This window comes from Pteronotus mesoamericanus, unplaced genomic scaffold (genome assembly GCF_021234165.1).
Source record: "Pteronotus mesoamericanus isolate MK-2021 breed Mesoamerican mustached bat unplaced genomic scaffold, CSHL_Meso_final contig_169, whole genome shotgun sequence".
NCBI lineage: Eukaryota > Metazoa > Chordata > Mammalia > Chiroptera > Mormoopidae > Pteronotus > Pteronotus mesoamericanus.
Genome location: NW_026555068.1, coordinates 8,170,290 through 8,183,186, shown reverse-complemented (window position 1 = coordinate 8,183,186; position 12,897 = coordinate 8,170,290). Strand labels below are relative to the sequence as shown.

Here is a 12,897-nt window from a genome sequence, read left to right as displayed (position 1 = left end):
GAAGATGCTGAGAAGTCAGAAGAAGTTAGTCACCCACCATTCTCCCAGCAAACATCTCCTGAGCACTGGACTAGATTCTTGGTATAGCAAAATGAATATTCTGCACATTCAAAGAAATCACAGATGAGAAGAGTGCATAGTCATAAAAGCAAGTATTTATAAGACAAGGTTTTAATTACAAATAGCTTATGGGAACTCGGAGGAGGTGACATTTGGATTAGGTTTGAGGAAAGATTTCTTTACACAGAAAATCAGGGCAAGTAAATTTTGAAGCAGAAGGGAAATTTTAATTAAATCATTGGCAGAATAAAACTGCGTTAGGAAATTCAGAAAACCAAGAATATAAAGGAACTTTCTCAATATGATAAAGGGCATTTTTTTTAAACCCATAACTAAAGTCATATTTAACAGTGAAAAAGTGAAAGCTTTTTTCTCTAAGATCAGGAGCAAGACAAGAATGCCCAGTTTTATCACTACTGTTCAACATAGTACTAGAAGTTCTAACCAGAGCAATTAGACAAGAAAAAGAAATTAAAGGCATTAAAATTTAAAAAAGAAGAAATAAAACTATCTCTATTCACAGATAGAATAATCCTATATAAAGAAAATCCCAACTGGTCCAAAAGAGAGTATTAGAACTAATAAATAAATTCAGCAAAGTTGCAGATTACAAGATCAACACACAAAAAGTAAGTCTTTCTATATACCAACAGTGAACAATATAAAAGGAAATTAAGAAAGTCATTACATTTCAATACCATCTAAAAGAATAAAATACCTAGAAAAAAAATTAACCAAGGATATAAAAGACTTTTACACTAAAAACTGCAAAATATCAATGAAAGAAATGTTAAAAGATATAAATAAATATAAAGATATTCCATGTTCATAAACTGCAAAACAATATTGTTAAAATGTCAATACTACTCAAAGTGATCTACAGATTCAGTACAACCTTTTTCAAAATTCCAACATCTCTTTTTGCAGAAGTAAAAAAGTCAATCCTCAAATTCATATGGAATTGCAAAAGTCTCTAAATATCCCCCAAAAATATCCTGAAGAAGAACCAAGTCAGAAGACACACTTTCCAATCCCAAAACTTACTACTAAGATATAATAATCTAAACAACATGGTACTGGTATAAAGATAGACATATAATCCAATGGAATGGAATTGTAAGTCCAGAAATAAACCCATACATTTATAGCTAATTGAATTTTGACAAGGATGCCAAGTCCCTTTAATGAGGAAATAATAGTTTCCTCAACAACTGGTGCTAAGACAACTAAACTTTGACATGCAAGAGAATAAAGTTGAATCATATTTCACATCATGTACAAAGTCACCTTAAAATAGATCAACAACCTAAATATAAAAACTAAAATTATAAAACTGTTAGAAGAACATAAGGGTATATCTTCATGATCTTAGTTTTAGCAATAGATTCTTATGACACCAAAAGTATAAGCAGGAAAAGAAAAAAATTGATAAATTGGATTTCATCAAAATTAAAAATTTTTGTGCATCAAAGAACATTATCAAGAAAGTGAAAAGACAACTTACATGATAGGAGAAAATATTTACAAATTATATACTTAATATGGGTTTAAAATCTAAAATATATAAAATACTCCTAAAATTCAACAACAAAAAGGAAGCCCAATTAGAAAATGAGCAAAGGAATTGAACAGACATTTCCCCAAGAAGATAAAAAATGGCCAATAAACACATTAAAAGATGCTTAACAATATTAGTCATTAGGGAAATGAAAATTAAAACTTGGACAACAATATAACATTTCACAGCTACTCAGATGGCTGTAATTTTAAGAACAATGGAATATAACAAGTGTTGACAAGGATGTGAAGAAGCTGGAACACTCATACATTGCTCATGGGAATGTACTGATGGAGCTGCTATAGAAAACAGATTGGCTTTCCTCAAAAAGTTAAACAAAGAACCAACAAATGACTCAGAATTTCCACTCCTAGGGATGTAACCGAAAGAATTGAAAACAAAAACTTAAACAGATACTTGTACACTAATGTTCATTTAAGCATTTTTCACAACAGCTAAAAGGTGGAAAAAATCTTTTTTGCCCATAAGCAGATAAAGGAATAAACAAAATGTGGTCTATACATGCAAGGAAATAGTATTCAGCCATAAAAAGGATGAAATTGTGATACATGGATGAACCTTGAAAACATTATGCTAAGTGAAATAAGCCAGACACCAAAGGACAAATATTGTATGGATCCACTTATATAAAATATATAGAATAGGAAAATTCATAGAGACAGAAAACACATTAGAGATTACCATAGACTAATGGGGAGGGGGGATAGGTAGTTATTGCTTCATCGGTGCAGAGTTTCTATTGGGAGTGATGCAAACATTTTGGAAACAAATAATAGCAATGAATTTACAGATCACAAATGTAATTGAATTTTTAAAACAGTTAAACTGGAAAGTTTTTGGCAAGCTTTATTTTATTTACTTATGTATACATATCTATAACCATAATTTAAAAATGCATCAATAAAGAAAAGTACATTTGGTTTGGGAGTAGAAGCCAGGGAAGTGTGTGTCCTGGAAAAGTCTCAGATGCTTTAAGACAGTGGGGATATGGAAGGAAATGTACAGCCCAGTCTTGCTAAAATGAAGTGTGAAGGAGCTTAAGAGCCAGGATGGAGATTTTGGACTGCTAAAGAGTACAATGTAATTATTATTATCATCATCATCATCATCATCATTATTATTTCTGTTTTTATTTTAGTGTGAAGAATGGATTGACTTGGAGAGAAGCAACAGGCTTAAAGCTCATTGTGCAGCTGTTACAAGGGTACTAACAGGAAACCACAAAGGCCTGCTGCAGGGCAGTGACAGTGGGACAGGGGGGCAGTGGAGGTGGGGGGACTGCAAGAAAGCGGCAGAGAGTGAACCTGTGTGATTTAGAGCAGAGCAGAAGAGGAGGGTGAGAAAGAGCAAGGAGTTGAGGGTGACTCTTCCAGAATGTCGTCAGCTGCCCTTCCCCACGTGAGTAGGCCTGAGGCTGGGAGAGAACAACAGTGAACAGGGGGTTAGGGGCAGAATGGAGGCTCCAGTCCAGGGTTCCCGATTCCCAGTGCCTTTAACTCATACATATCACCCTTGAGTGACATAATTTAAGTTTTAATTTTGTTTGAAAACCCTGAATACAGTTTCATCAGTTTGGGGTGGGGCGATCCCTTCGTGCTTTGGTGGACTACTTTTGAGTTTCTAATTCCTTCAAGTCCCCCTTTCTATGAGGCCATTGTTTGATCAAGGGGATTCTTCCCAGTTCAGCTTTGGCCTGGAGAACCCCTCCTTTTCCGGAGGTCCTCCACTGCCCTGCTTGCAGACTTCCTGTTTACCAATTTCAAAAGGGAAGTGTGAACCCTGCCAGGTCAAGGAATTATGTACATGGTTGTAAATTAATTTCCATGGTTTCATCATTACTAATCTTGTCTGGGTTCATGATTAGAGGCCAATGGCATATTAATTAATCACTCTAATTAGCAAGGGTCAGAGAGAGTGTCTGGAGGCTCCATGGTATAGACACAAGGGGTTGATAGCAGGGCAATCCAAGGCCAGCCTGCCTTCTGTCACGATCTACCTTTATTCAACCCAAGCATACATTCTATGTGTCTCATAGGTCTACCTGCTTCTCTATGTAAACAAGAGTTTCCTTGTGTTTATTTTGCATAAATGAAGATAGTATATATAAATGGAGGTATTCAATGATGTAGTGATCATGATTTAAATAGAGGAATACAAAATAATGCAGAGGCTAGAAGTCAAGAGTACCTAGAGAGGCAGGAAAATTGAATCCATATCTCAGCCCTACCAAGGCCTGGTGTGGGACTTCAGGCAAGTCACCTGATCTGTCCCATCACAGCCAGGCCCCTATTTGCCATATCTGAAGGTAGGAGAGAGGGAATTTTTGTAGTGTGTGCTTTTTGCATCATGTGAGACCTCATTGTCTCATAGACCTGGCAGTGAGCACATTCGGTCACCCAGTATAGCCCCAGTGTAAAGCAGTGTTATACCTTACAGTGGAGGCTAATTCATTGAATATGCAAGTAGGTGTGACTTCATTTTTATTCCTCTGCAAAACTTTTTTTTACAAATAAATTATCTAAAACACATAAACAAAATTGTCAAACAAAGTATCCTGTTTTATTAGTTTAGGGAAATAAATCCATAGATTATTTTATTTGAATTCTCTTTGATAGAGCCAACCATGAAAAGGATATCAGCAAACCCTAGGCCTGGTGGTATAATTGGCCTCAGGGGAACCCCCTTCACATAGATGCTGCTTCTGCAATAAGGCCACCCTGATGAGTCCACTGATTAACTTCCCTACAGCACCAGACTGAGCACTGCAAAAAAAAAAAAAAACACCTAGGAAAACGTAGGCAGACTGATGGTCATCTCAGACTATCTCTTAAAACATCAACATGAGCTCTCCTTCTGAATTATGTCTCTCCCTTCATTCTTTCAACCCCATTCTAATTTTATAAGCAGAGAGAAACCCATTTCCAATGGTCACCAGGAAAGGGAACACCCTTCCTGCCCAGTTAGAGAACTCCCCCAACCCATTCTGGTCTTGGAGGCCTCCCTCGTCCATGGTCATGGCTATGCCTAGACACTGCTCTAAGGGAAGAATGCCTACTGATGTTCATTCACACGCCCATAGCCACCTAGCCAGCAGGCGATGATACCTCTTCCATGGGGTGAAGTTAATCCTTTATTTAGGGCGCTTTTCCTAATTAGTGTGTGGTGGAATGAAAAAGCCAGAACATCGGTGCTGGGTCTCCATGTATATCTCTGGGCCCATTACCCTGTCTGTCACCTCAGCCTTCATACACCGCATGGCCTGACAGTAGTTGTTTCATAAGTGATACTTCATGTTCCTCTCATCAAATTCTGATTGTCAGGTTTGTTTGACTCTAGTGGTTAGAATCTTGCAGATTCCCAAATCCTCAGCATGTGGCACATTTATGGGGCCAGTGGTGACGAGTTCACTCCATCAGGACAGATTCTTACCCAGTTCTAGCTCACTTTCTCCTCTTGGCCAATCAGATCCTCTCAATTAGCCCCCAGGTCCTCAAACAAATAGGCCTTTCTGGCTTAATCTTTAGGTTCAGACTTTAACATCAGGCTAAGGCTGCCAGGTAGCACCCTAAGCTTCAAGCTGCCGCCAGTTTTCCAGACCCAGAAAACTCCTTCCACATGGCTTTTCTTAGGACTAGAAACCAACACTTTAGTCTACTACCCTCTCTCCTTAAGTTCTATCTTCTATTCGATTCTTCCTGTTAGCAATGTATTAAAGTTCCTTTTGGTGTCTTATAACATTTTTTTGCCTTGAATGTCAGATACTAGGATTACTATCCCAGTTTTCTTTTTGTTTATATTTACCCAGAATATCTTTTTTCATCAATCCTTTCATTTTCATCCCTCTTGTACCATTTATATGTATCTCTTACATGTATCTCTTGTAAACAACCTATTATTGATATTTTAGAATCCAATCAAGAGTGTGTCTTTTTTTAATTATGGCAAAATACACATAACAGAAATTTTACCATTTCAGCCATTTTTAAGTGTGCAGTTTAGTGGCATTAAGTGCATTCATGTTGTTGTGCAACTATCGCCACTATCTATCTCAAGAACATCCTCTTATCTTGAAAAACTGAAGCTCTATACCCATTAAACAATAACTCTCCGTTTCCTCCCACCCCTAGACCCTGGCAACCACCATTCTAATTTCTCTCTCTAGGAATTTGCCTATTCCAGGTACCTCACAGAAGTGGAATCACACAGTATTTTTGTGTGTGTACATGTATCTGGTGTATTTCCCTTAGCATGCCTTTAAAGTTCATCCATATGGTAGCATATGTCAGAATTCTCTTCCTATTTAAGGCTGAATAATATTTAATTCTGTGTGTGTATAGTACATTTTGTTTATCCATTCATCTGGGTTGCTCCCACCTTTTTGACTATTGTAAATTATGCTGCTATGAATGTGGGTATACAGATATTACTTCAAGTCTCTGCTCTCAATTCTTTTTGATAAATATCCAGAAGTGGAATTACTGGGTTATATGGTAATTCTATTTTTAACTTTGGGGGGAATCTTCATATTGTTTTCCATAGCAGCTGCATGCACTATTTTACATTCTACCAACAGGCATAAGGGTCCTAATTTCTTCACATTCTGGCTGACACTTGCTATTTTCTTTTTATTTTAGTAGTCATCCTAATAGATGTGAGGAGACAGAGAATTTGCCTTTTAATTTAACTCATTTAGATTTATTTAAACATTATTACATTATGATTTACTCTATCTTTTTTAAATTTTTTCACTTCCTATAATGTTTTACTCCTTTCCTCTCCTTTCCAGCTTTCCATTGAGCAGATCAAGTTCTTTATTTCTGAATGCCTTTAAATAAGTACTGATATTTCTAATTCACTTCTCCATATACCTTAGCATTTGGGGAGAGAATTGCTCAATCTTATATTTTACTGCTATTATTGTTATTTTATCCTGTATATTATGATCTTTGTTTCAATAATACATTTGTCATACCCAATATTTTCACTTGGTTCTTTTATATAATTTCTTTTTGGTGCTTCATTTTGCTAATATTTTTTCTTTATCTTGCTGTGTACTCATTTTGCTTATTTTAAATGTTTGTCAATCTGTTCTAGTAATTCTACTTCAGCGAGTATGTATAATTCAATTTGCTTCTTTCTTTTTTATTGGTTATGTCTCTCAAATGTTTCATTACTTTAACCTGCAAGCTCATTTCCTTACTCCTGGGGATTTCAGCTACTTTGCTTGGTAACATATACTGGTGAAGGTCCATGGGTCAAGCCTTTGTCTTTGCCACTCAGAAAAAAATTTTAAAGAAAAAAATGAACTCAAAAATGAAGATTCCCAGGCACCGCAGAACCACTGCTCTTCCCTTTGCTGCCACTTCACCTGTGGAGAAGTGAGGGTCTAAAGGCTTTGGTCAGCCCATGCGCACTTCCATTACCTCTGCACTGCCCTGAGAAAAAGAACCTCCGGCTGCAGCTCCTCATTTATTACAGGGGGACAGGTGACGACTGTCTCAGGCAACGTGTGAGATAGGCAAGAGCAGATAGGTTCCTTTTCTGCTCTTCTCATCTGCACCCCTGGCTTCAGTCACTCCCTGTGCTCACGCACACACCCACCAGTTCACCACAGCCTTTTATTTCGTTAGGAGTTATCCCAGTTCTCATGTGATTGTTAGTTCCTCTGATGCATGCTTCACTGTCAAATGCTAGTTCACCATCATTATAAGAATGTCCAGTAAGGCCTTGAGCCTGAAGGCTACTTAGCACTTGGAATAAGAAGTCAGGTTCCTAACCATAGTCTATGAATCCCTACCTGATGTAGCCACCTGCCACTAGCCTGTGACTGTTCTCTCCTCCAACACGCATGCTCCCACCTTTCAACCTGCTGAAAACACTCTCAACCAGATAGCTGCATGGCTCACTCTCTCACTTCCTGTAGTGTCTGCCCAAATGTCACTTTATCAGCAAGGCCTTCAATGACCTTGCTAAAAAATTGTCATACCTCTACACTCCCTATCTTCCTTACACTGATTTCTTTTTCTCTGAAGCTGTATCCATCAGATTTAACACTCTATAAATCATGAGACAATTTTCACATGTTATTTATTTAATATACATACAAGCAAAGTAAAGTAGGAGAAACGGAGGCTCAGAGAAGAGCTAATTTGGCTACCTTCACACAATTGATTAGAGAGCAGATTCAAGACTCAGCTCCACACATTGAGATGTTAAGTGCATTGTTCTTTCCTCCACATATAGCTGTGCCTCTATTCAAATTGACTTTAAGACATTATATTCTTTTAAATATATAATAAGGGTCTCACTGAACACAGGGGAGATGTTCTGATCCAGGTCTTTGTGAGTTGTGCATGCACTCAAACAACCATGTCTAAGGAACCTGCAGTTGACATTGATCTTGGCACCACCTACTCTTGGGTGACTATCTTCCAGCATGGAAAAGTGGAAATAATTGCCAACTATCAGGGAAACCAAACCACTCCAAGTTATGTTGACTTTACTGATGACAAATGATTGATTGGTGATGCTGAAAAGAATCAGGTTGCAATGAATCCTACCAACATGGCTTTTATGCCAAATGCTTAATTTGACTTAGATTCAATGATGCTGTGGTCTAATCTTATATGAAACATTGGCTTTTCATGGTGGTGAATGGTGCTGGCAGGGTCAAGGTCCAAGTAGAATACAAGAGAGACAAAAAGTTTCTATCCAAAAGAGGTGTCATATATGGTTTTGACAAAGATTAAGGAAATCACAGAAGCTTACCTTGGAAAAACTGTTACCAAGGCTGTTGTCACATTATCTGCTTACTTCAATGATTCTCAGCATCAGGCTACCAAAGAAGCTGGACCTACTGCTGGTGTCAATGTACTTAGAATCATCAATGAGCCAACTGCCACTGCTATTGCTTACAGCTTAAACAAAAAGGTTGGGGCTGAAAGAACTGTCCTGATCTTTGACTTGAGAGGTGACACTTTCAATGTGTCCATTCTCACAATTGAAGATAGAATCTTTGAGGTCAAATCTATAGGTGGTGACACCCACTTAAGTGGAGAAGACTTTGACAACTGAACGGTCAACCATTTCATTGCAGAGTTCAAGCACAAGCACAAGAAAGACACCAGTGAGAATAAGAGGGCTGTTCATTGCCTTCATACTGCTTGAGAGTGGGCTAAGCATACTCTCTCCTCCAGCACCCAGGCCAGTATTGAGATTGATTCACTCTATGAAAGAATTGACTTCTATATCTCTATCACCCACGCCCAAATTGAAGAATTGAATGTTGACCTTTTCCATGGTACCCTGGACCCTGTAGAGAAAGCCCTTTAGGATGCCAAGCTTGACAAGTCCCAGTGCCATGATACCATCCTGGTGGGGGGTTCTACCTGTAAACCCCAAGATTCAGAAACTCCACAAGACTTCTTCAATGGAAAAGAGCCAAACAAGAGCATCAACTCTGATGAGGCTGTTGCCCATGGTGCAGCTGTCCAAGCAGCCACCCTTTCTGGAAACAAATCTGAAAATGTTCAAGATGTGCTGCTTTTGGATGTCACTCCTCTTTCCCTTGGCATTGAGACTGCTGGTGGAGTCATAACTGTCCTCATCAAGTTCAGTACTACATTCCTACCAAGCAGACACAGACCTTCACCATCTTCAGGCTTATGAAGGTGAGTGTGCAATGACCAAGGATAACAACCTGCCTGGCAAGTTGGAGCTCACAGACACACCTCCTGCACCTCATGGTGTTCCTCAAATTGAAGTCACTTTTCCTATCAATGTCAATGGCATCCCTAATGTCTCTGCTGTGGATAAGAGTATAGGAAAAAAGAACAAGATTACCGTCACTAACGACAAGGGCCTCCTGAGCCAAGAAGACATTGAGCGTATGGTCCAGGAAGCTGAGAAGTACAAAGCTGAAGGTAAGAAGCAGCGGGACAAGGTGTCTTCCAAGAAGGCACTTGAATCCTAAGCATTCAACATGAAAGCAAACTGTTGAACATGAAAAACTTCAAGGCAAGATCAATGATGAGGACAAACAGAAGATTCTTGGCAAGTACAATAGAATCATCAACTGGCTTGATAAGAATCAGACTGCAGAAAAGGACAAATTTGAACATCAGCAGAAAGAGCTGGAAAAAGTCTGCCACCCAATCTTCACTAAACTGTACCAGAGTGCAGGAGGCATGCCAGGAGGAAGGCCTGGGGGCTTCTCTGGTGATGGGGCCCCTCCATCTAGGGGGCACCTGCTCTGGGCCCACCATTGAAGAGGTTGATTAAGTCAATCTCTTACATAGATTTAACATTGCTCTGCACAAAATATTGAAGGACTCAAATTTATAGCAAACTCCATGGCAGTTTTAAAAGTTGAGCTGCTGTATAATAAAATTGAGCATTCTTGATACTTGAGTCTTAATGTACTTTATAACACTGTATTGTAAGGTAGACAATGGGATGTCTTAAATAAAACTATTTAAAATTGGCAAAAAATGAAATAAAATATATTATTAAATGGTCTTGAACAATACAATGTAGACGGAGCATGAGCTGCAAGCCTGCAGAATGTGGATGCTTTGCATGTTAGTGTCAAACCAGCTTGTCAGAGGGACTTCTCACCAGCCAAGACTGGTCACAAGGCCTGATCTCGCCTTCCCTTTTCAAAGTCTTTCCATCCTGTGGAAAAGGATTTGATGGATGTAAAGAGAGGCCTGAGCACCAGTTAACACCACTGCAAAACCAACATTATCAAAAGAGTCAGTTAAACCTATAGAAGAACCACTTTGGAGGCCAGGATAGATTAGCCACAGGAGACCCCAGTGTCAAGTCGCCCTTTGATGAGTCCCAACCCGATCAGTTGTTGACTGTGTAACCTCAGACAGGCAGTCTGGTTCCCCTGAACCTTGGTTTGCTCAGCTGAAAAGGGGACACTGTTTTACCTTCCTATCTCAAAAGTGCAATACTACTAACAAGGATGGGTTTGTTTTCTTTTTCCCACGGGGTGCCTGCTGTGTGTCACAAGTCATCCTGGCTTCACTAGCTCCGCTTCCTGCATGACTTTGGGTGGCTTGTTTTGGAAAGCCTTGGAGTTCTCGGACAAAGGGATATGAAAGATGGCAGGAGGAGGAAAGAGTCAGTGGCCAGAGAGCTGAATCTTTCTAAGGAACAGCTAAACAGAGTAGACTTACAGTGTGTGACATGCGCAGATTGAGAGAACAGGGTCCTATTCCCCACTGGGGAAGACCTGGGTTGGTTCCTTTTTGGGGAACTGATCTTGGAGGATGGCAAGGGAAGGAGCATGCGCAGTGAGCAGTGCGCTCCGCGCTGAACCTCCATCCGCATGCACCCCTTCCCTTCCCTAAGGGAGGGCATGTCTGGCCCTGCTAGATCGTTTCTGTGGAAAGGGCACCTGAGACAGGGAACTCAAGCCAAAAAGATGCTGCAGAATAAGGATTTGAGGTCCTCGCCACAAACCTATCACGGAAGAGCCTCCTGTGCCCTCACGGGAGGAATGGAAGTCCTAGGTCTCACCGGTTCAGAGATGCTGTCCTGGTTCGTAGACGTGCAGCAGGCAGCAGACCCCCTTTAGAAGCTGCAGCCTCTTTAGGTAGACCCATCCTTCACGGATCCTGCAGGCTACATCTATCCCCTCACTAAAAAGTACATTTACCAAACAAGAGTTTTATCATTTAAGCAAAGTTAGGAGAAAATAAATTCCCTATCTCCAAAAGTATTTTTTCATCACTAAAGATTGAGCATTGGCCCCTCCCACTCCATCTAGTTCTTTAAAATGGAGAATTCCGGTTGTGCAATGAATATGACTTCTTTTGGGAAAACTTGTTTCTAAACGATCTGCAGTCAAAAGCAGGTGCTCCTCTAGAGGGGTAGGAAGTTCCCCAGCTACTCCCTCTGCCCACCTCTGCCTCCCTCCAATCCGGGCCCAGGGCCTGATTTGAGCCTGTCTGCTACTGTGCATGGGAGAGGGTTATCATCTCCTGTCACAAGACTTCAGGGGCACGCCTACCACGCAGACGCCACAGAGCAGGACACTCGGAGTTCCTGGAGCCAAGCCGGAGCACGCCCTACCCTCTGCCTGTCAGCGGCTGTGGCTGGCACGCTGAAACCTCCCATCAGAATCTGAGGATGTGACACATCTGCCTGTGTGTCAACCATGTGGGGACACCTGCATGTCAGGACACAGGCCATTTGTTTCTTTTTATTTATTTTTTATTTTTTTATCCTCACCAGAAAACATTTTTTTTCATTGCTTTTAGAGGGAAAGGAAGAAAGAAAGAGAGAAACACTGATGTGAGAGAGAAACATTGATTGGCTGTGATAGACACCCTAACCCGGAATTGAACCCACAACCCTCCAGTCTACGGAACGATGCTCCAACCAACTGAGCTACAGCAGCCCAGGGCCATTTGTTTCTTTTTAATGGAAGAGGGGAATATAGTCTAATAGTTGCAAAAAGCACAAGCCAGCAAGAAAGCTTTCTTCAAAACCTTCTTAGACTTCAACCTATCAATACAGCATCAGGCCAAATCCAGTGAGGGGAAAACATGTCCAGGGAGGGGAAAACAGCTTTTGCTAGAATTCCAAAACCCTGCCACCTCCTGGGAGCTGATGTAAGTGCCCTTCCTGCCTCATCTCTCTGAGTCCCTGCGTGATTACTCCTCTACTGGTACGCAGGTGGCTCTGTTACCCACACTGATGACACAGGGAAGGAGCCATGGGTCTCAGGGTCATAACAGCTGCATCTCTTTCCTGGCCACCAGCCCCTTGCGAGGACATTTGGTGTTTAGCTCGGGTGGCGATGGGCGCCACAGAGCTGCTGAATGATGGGGAGAGAAGCCGGTTGACTGCCCAGGGCCCGCTTTAAGTAATAGTGTGGGACAGGCATTAACCTTGCTCTCTTCAGGAGCAAACAGTCCTAAATGTCTTTGTCTCCTTTGTCATCTACATTCTATCAACGAAGAGTGTTCCAGCCTCCTTCCCAGCCTATGAACAGAAAAGATTTATCTATTCAGAAAGTTACCAGTCTTACAAATAGGCAGAATAGGTAGCTACCTGTATGGGTCAGTAATCTCAAAGGTCCTGGACAGCTCTCCATCTGCGTTCCCACAGGCCTGACAACTATCTCCCTCAGCTAAATGACCTAATTGTGTGAAATGCCGCCGTTAAAGACTCCTTTTGTTTGGGGCTCTGATCAGCTGCAAATATGCAGGAGAGACAATCCATCCAGTCACCGGGGTGTTACA

At 40.6% G+C, this 12,897-nt stretch overlaps 1 pseudogene; it reads left to right on the top strand.

Annotated features, from left to right (window-relative positions):
• Positions 1 to 8,008: 8,008 nt before the first annotated feature.
• LOC129064683 (heat shock cognate 71 kDa protein-like) lies at positions 8,009 to 9,919 on the top strand (annotated as a pseudogene).
• The last annotated feature ends 2,978 nt before the right edge of the window (positions 9,920 to 12,897 follow it).